General features: G+C 34.7%; 1 pseudogene; it reads right to left on the reverse strand.

Moving 5' to 3' along the window:
* Positions 1-246: 246 nt before the first annotated feature.
* LOC121991249 lies at positions 247-3,174 on the reverse strand (annotated as a pseudogene).
* Between the last annotated feature and the right edge of the window lie 4,391 nt (positions 3,175-7,565).

The following is a 7,565-nucleotide window of genomic DNA, read 5'->3' on the forward strand; positions in this document are numbered from 1 at the left end:
CATATTGAAGAAAATTAATTACATTGTTATCCAAAACAAAATATTATAATACTCAAACAAATATACTAATTAACAAAGTATGCATCATCTTCATCTACATTTGTCTTAATATTTCTCTACCTTAAACTTAAATCTTTGCACACAAAATATAAAATCATTTGTCATCTATCATTACTGATCAAAATATTTGATCTGCATCCACATTTGACCTTCATCCATTATCAGTACTTGTACTAAAAAATCAAGCTATATAACATCATCTTCTTCCGCTTCTATGTCCGACATTTGATCTTCATCCACATGATCACCATCCATATTAGGATCCTGTATATAAAAGTTAAAATATTAAGACCTCACCAATCATCATAAATAATAATTGAAAAATCATAGCTACTAGAGAGTTATAAATGTTGAATAAATTATTAGATAAATGTTGACTCATGGTGATGACGTGACTCATGTTGAATGACATAAATTTGGAGTACCAAGGACAAGATATGAAGATCTAACTAATAACTAAATTTGGAGTCTATTGAAGGATGCAATAAGTCAAGTAACAGGTATACCAAGGATGCAATAAGTCTATTGAAAAAGGGAATTACCACAAGTTATGCCTTGAGTGCATAAATATTTGAACAAATTCCAAAAATATTTATTTAATATGAACTTCATTTTTACCTTGGGATTATTTGGAGCATGAGTAGATGTGGATGAACGTAGACCACTATTAGCATCACATGGAGATAACAAAGCTGCCAAAGACTCCATGTCTACTCTTGAGTCATTTTGATTTAACATGGTCCTTAGAAGAAGTTAAAATTTTTGCTCCATTACCGCCATCTCTTTACTATGTTTCACCTCCATCTCTTCATGTTTCGCTTCTATCTCATGCACCTTATCAGTTAAATGTTTGACTTCATTAGCATGCCTTTTCTCAATTTCTGCTATTTCTTCATTTCTTTTTAAGAGTGTAGGTGTTGTAGTTCTTCCATAGCATCGCACTCTTCCTGGCTTCTCTTTGTCAAATACAGTCTTAAAAGCCTCAGTAGAAGGTACACTAGAATTTTCAATCAAGTCTCGAAGTTTTGTCTAGCAATTGTATAAGTAATGTTAATTGTGATAGTGAATAATTACATTTGACATGTAAAGCGTAGAGAAACACTTACAATTGCATTATTTGTTTCTTGATCTAGTTGTTTTCCTTTCTTTCTCTGTCGAGTTTCAATGAACATTTCAGCTTGAGTTGGAGACTCTTTATCCTCATTGCTTGCACTCTGCATGAAGAAAATAATGATTTAAGCACTAAATTTAGGCCAATTTAAATGTATGCTTATAACAAATAGAATAGAATACCAATCTCTCCTTTATACAAGCAAAACTTATAGGCCCTACATGGTGTCTCCATTTTTGCTGAGCAATATTTTTAGCATTTTGATCACTTATTTCCTAAATTCATCAATGAAAAATGAATTTTATCAAACATGAAAAATATAATATAAAATATTACTTAATTATAAAAATATGCATCTTACTTGAATGGTTTCAAGTCTCCAATAATCCATCAACACTCTAAACTGTGCTTCTGGTATGTCTTGAGGACGATTTTTCAGCCGCTCGCGCATGGTTGTATACTCGGTGAAATGATTTTTCTTAATCCAACATTTATATCGCCTCCAAGCATCATTTATAATACCATACACAGCTTTCTCCCCTTTTCCTGGAATGATGTATTTTTGCTGCCAAGAAAAGTAATGCAGTTATAAAGATCTAATTTATAAAAATACAAAAACACACATGTAGTAGAAACACAAAAGTAAAAAAGTTGATACATTGATATAATTCCATATGTGTTGTTTGCTTGGTATAGCTTTCCAATTTGTGTAAGTAAGAGGACACAAATCTGCACTTCTTGCTATTGTTCCCAAGAAACTACTAAGTTGAGAAACTGTCTTCTGGTCTGGTCCAACGGGTTCTCCTTCTTTATTCAAGATGATTTCTTGTCTATCATTTATTGATCGTTCATGAACTTTTTTACACAATGTCTTTCCCCGTTTTCTCTTCGATGTTGCCCCTAATTAACATTACAAATAAACAAGAAATTTCATATTTTCATAATGTCTAAAATAAGCAAAGACACTTAAAACACAAATGAGTTAAAATCAAAAGTTGATATCCCCTTAAACTAGAAAAAATGTTACCTTCGGTTGTATTGTCATTAGTATCCTCATCTTCTTCATTTTCAAAGTTGATATCCCCTTCAACTTCTTGTTCTATGTCATTTTCTTCACTCTCTTCATCTTCTAATTCCTCTTCTTCAAGTTGATCCCTATGGTTATTAATATATTTTTCAAGTGATATAGCAGGACACTTTGAAGTAGCCTTTGGCTTCTTAGAGGCTGGTTGTTCTTCCGTAGATCCTTGACCATGATCTCCTATTGTATTTCTCAGTTGTCTCTTCAAATTATTTGGACAAAATCTATCATTTTGGTCATCAATCTTCTTAGATGATTCAGGTTGGACTAAAAATGCATGGTTATCAAGGTCTTTTTGACTTGGAATGTAAGTAGATCCTCCAACTTCGACTTCACTTCCAGTGGCTAAGGATTGCCTCATCTGGTCTTGCTTTTTGTGGTGTGTTTGAGTAGATCTTCCTACTTGGACTGCACTTCCAATGGCTAATAGCTTCTTCCTCTGTTCTTGCTTTCCATGTTGCATCAAAGTAGATCTTACTTCTAACTTTTCTTGCTGCATTCTAACTTCTTGAACTGCACTTGTTGTGCTTAATGGCTGCTTGCTTTGGTCTTTCTTTTGATGTTGTATTTGAGTATTTCTAGCTTCTTGGACTACACTTGCAACAGTAGAATTTATCCTTGGCTCTTGATTTGAAGTAGATTCTTTGTTTTTCTTCATATTTTTGGCACCTTCTTGAATTGCACTTGTAGTGGTCAATGGCTGCTTCCTTTGGTCTTTCTTTTGATGTTGTATTTGAGTATTTCTAGCTTCTTGGATTGCACTTCCAGCTGTAGAATTTTTCCTTGGCTCTTGCTTTGAAGTAGATTCTTTATTTTTCTTCATATTCTTGGCACCTTCTACTTTTACTTTATACAGTTTGAGCAATTCAGCACTGGACTTAACTTGAAATTGATGAGGTTCAATATCAATTCTCCTGTTCATTTTTCTAAAAAAGGGAAAAAAAAAACCAAAAGCACATAAAATGATTAAAACAATAACATAACAAGTGAGACAATGTATGAAAAATTAAGAACAAAAGCACTGGAATTAAGAACAAATTTCTGTAAACAAAGAGACTGGTGATACTATAAGATAAATAATATAATGAAGGATCAAATTGTCTCCAGAGAACTTAGGGAAATGAGACTGAGTAAAACAACTAGTGAGCCAACCAAGGAAGCATCTCTATACTGAAGGGGAGAACAGGTTCGCTTGGAGGCAGGGATGCACACATACTATAAGACCCTTCAGTATATTATTTTCCTCAATCTCAGTTCCTTGGTGTAACTTCTGGCAACTAGCAGGTTGAAGATAGGTGTAACTGCTGGCAACTAGCAGGTTATCATTGTAACTAAAACATATATGTAACTAATGTCAATTTAAATGAAACAAAACGAAATCAACAAATTACAAATGTTGTAAGTCCATCATAAGAGCTATTTTTGTAAAGTTTCTTTTCTTATGGTAGAAGAATGTTGAAGTTTCTCAAGTCAAGAAGTAGCGAAATTGTCAGGACACTAACGTCTTTTATAGCAAAAAATAAACCACTAAGAACATGACCTTTGTTTTTAGGATGGGAGCTTGCTAGATAGGTGAAACTACTTAATCATCTGGCTAATCAAAATGCAATCTGGAAAAAAAAATCTTGGTTTGCAAAAAATAAACACACTCACCTGCTTGAATAATGTCACGAGGTCACCACCAACACAATACTCTAGAACCAGCCAAGTTGAATAGTAGATATTAGAAATTTAGAACAAATAAAGTAAAGAAATTATTTGAATAGCAGATAAGCAAATAATAGCAATTTGGAACAAATAAAAGATACTCATTGTGTTTAAATGTCTAGCGCTAAAAGTGACAAAATAAGTACAGATAGACTAATTAGTTACTATTGAATTAACAAAATAAAATCAGTACAGATAGACTAATCCATGGATTCCGACAAAGTGGCATCAAAATTTAATTGATCTTCGGATTCCACCATATTTGACTTAAGAAATGGATTTTCAATAACCGTCGCCGGCATATCATCCCTGACCAACTCGACTTCATAATTGGAATCAACTATAGCTAGATTTACAGCATGATCTGACGGCTCGCTTTGATATAACTCCTGGGAATTTGAATTTATATCATCTTTCATATTAAAAAAGTCTCGTGGAACGGTCTTCATAACATATTTTCTATTAGCATCAAAAGGATCTTCAATATAGAAGCATTGGTGGACCTGAGAAGCCAACACAAAAGGATCATCTACATAACATCTCTTATTGAAGTAAACACAAGTCAACCCATACTTGTCGTCCTCAACTTCATACCAATCACATCGAAATAACACAAATTTAGAACTACCATAGTAGTCCAGTTCAATTATTTCAATAATTGATCCATAGTATGCTATTGGTTTTGTTGTTGGATTTTCATCTTTAGTGCTAGCAAAGCTTTGGGTCACTGACACCACCGAAACACCACTATTTTGTGTCTTGCGTTTTGCATCACGTTGCTTTGTATGAAACCGGTAACCATTAATGACATAGCTAGAAAAACATCTTGCAATTGTATTTGGTCCTCTAGATAGCTCCTTAAGGTGGTCAGGTACATCATCCATCAAAGCACGATTTTTGAACCACTCAACGAAATCTTGCCCTTGACTCTTTGCTTTGCTCCACTTCTTTCTTTTTTTAACATTTGTAATTACGTTTTCATGCTCCCTACAATTGAAATTGCATTGTTAAAATGAATGTTAGATACTTTTAACATAATTAAAGCCAACAACCAATAGATGTACTTACCTAATGAATTCTTGAACTTCATCATGATTAAACAAGATGTAACGGTGGGCTTGACTCCTTAACTTGTATTCCAGAGAAATTACTTTTGCACTTCCAATAGAATGACCAATGCTAACTTCATAAGGATCACATCTATCACTATTCCTTGTCATTCTATTAAGCCTTGTTTCTACACCACCATGCAAATATCGTGAGCATAATGTTAAGCATTCCTCAACCAAGTATCCCTCAGCAATAGAACCTTCTGGTCGACTCTTGTTACGAACATAACTCTTCAATTTACCTAAATATCTTTCTGGAAAGTACATCCATCGAAATTGTACTGGCCCTCCTAATTTTATCTCATCCACTAGATGTATAGGCAAATGAACCATTATATCAAAAAAACTAGGAGGAAAAATTGTCTGCAACTGGCAAAGTGTTTCAGTAATCTCTGATTGCAAGATATTAAGATCCCCCATGTCAATTACTTTTTGGCATAAGCAACGAAAAAATGAACAAAGACGAATTAAAGGGTGGGAAACCTGGTTGGACATTGTGCTTCTCACAGCTACTTGTAGCAAGTAATGTAGAATGAAATGTGCATCATGACTTTTGTAACCAAAAATTTTCTTCTCAGCAACATGAACACATCTTGAGATGTTTGACGCACAACCATCTGGTATTTTTGCTTTCTTTAAAACACCACAGAAAATAGTCTTCTCATTCAGAGTCATGGAGAAACATGCTTTTGAGAACATTATATTTTTACCTTCATTTGTCTCTTTGGGATGAAGTTTCTTTCTAATGCCCATGTCTTGTAAGTCAAAACGAGCTTTTTCATGATCTTTTGTCTTCCCTGGGATATCCAACAAAGTCCCAATTATATTATCAAATATATTTTTCTCTATATGCATCACATCAAGGTTATGGCGCAAGCTTTGTGCTTCCAATATGACAACTCAAAAAAAATTGATTTTTTCTTCCAAGAACCATTGGTAAGTTTTTTTTGCATCTTTCCAAAGACATTATTGAAGTTTTCTAATAATTCTAAGGTATCTTTCCCTTTCAAAAAAGTTGGTGGAGGCCTGGATTCTTTTCTCCCATTAAAAGCCCTTGTATTTGATCTATATTCATGATCCATAGGCAAAAAAACACGATGATCCATATAACACATCTTTCGACTATACCTCAAATAAGTTGAATTAGTGTTATAATTGCAACAAGGACATGCTAATTTCCCTTTTGTACTCCACCCACTCAACATAGCATACCCAGGAAAGTCACTGATAGTCCACAATAGAGCTGCTCGCATTTGAAAAGTTTGATTTAGTGAAGAATCATATGTTTCTACTCCTGAATTCCACAATAACTTCAACTCCTCAATCAATGGTTGGAGGTACACATCAATGTTATTCCCTGGTGATTGCGGGCCAGGGATTAATAAAGATAGCATAGCATACTCAGCCTTCATACACCACCAAGGTGGAAAGTTATATGGTATCAAAACCACAGGCCAAGTACTGTGAGACACATTCATGGATCTAAAAGGATTAAATCCATCACTGGTCAATCCAAGCCTTATGTTTCGTGAATCACTGGCAAAGTTAGGATGACGTTTATCGAAGTCTTTCCACGCCTCTCCATCCGCGGGATGCCTTAACTTTCCATCCTTTGAACGCTCCTCTTCATGCCACCTTAATGAGCCAGCTGTCTTTGAACACAAAAATAACCTTTGAAGCCTAGGAATCAAGGGGAAGTGTCTCAAAACTTTACCGGAAATTTTGTAAGCTTTCTTATTTTCCTCAAGTTGGCGATCTCCTTCAACATTCTCAATCCATCGTGGAGCTCCACAAACATGGCAAGAGGTGTCATTCTCGTGATCTTTCCAATATAGCATGCAGTCATTAGGGCAAGCATCAATCTTTTTATAATCAAGCCCCAAATCTCTTATCATCCCTCTAGTTTTGTTTAATGAATCGAGAATATTCAATTGAGGCATAGATTCTCTCAACAGCACTAATAAAGCATTGAAAGATGCATTACTCCAACCATGAAGGCACTTCAACAAATACAGTCGAATAGTGAATGACAACTTAGTGAAGTTTTTGCAACCCGGGTACAACTCTTGCTTTGCATCTTCAAGTAGATTATAGAACTTTTTAGCATCTTCATTAGGGCCTTCACCAACTCCATTTTCTTCTTGTGCCACATCTCTAAATTGTTCATACAATAGTCCATCAATATCATCAATTGCATCCTCTCTATCATCCATATCACCATTGAGATCCATCGGGTTTATTAGCCCCTCACCATGACGAACCCAAACATCATATCCTTTTTCAAATCCGTATCCAATTAAATGATCAAGCACCACTGCCCTTGTCCTCCAAAAAGCATTGTGGCATTTAGCACAAGGGCACAAAATCTCTACTCCTTGGGGGTTTCCTTTTGTGTACGCATAATTTAGAAAAACTTCAACACCATTAATGTATTATGGGCTATATCTTGGTAATTTCATCCACGCCTTGTCCATCGGCTTCCTTAGGATATCATCAA

Source organism: Zingiber officinale, chromosome 6B (assembly GCF_018446385.1).
Source record: "Zingiber officinale cultivar Zhangliang chromosome 6B, Zo_v1.1, whole genome shotgun sequence".
Taxonomy (NCBI): domain Eukaryota; kingdom Viridiplantae; phylum Streptophyta; class Magnoliopsida; order Zingiberales; family Zingiberaceae; genus Zingiber; species Zingiber officinale.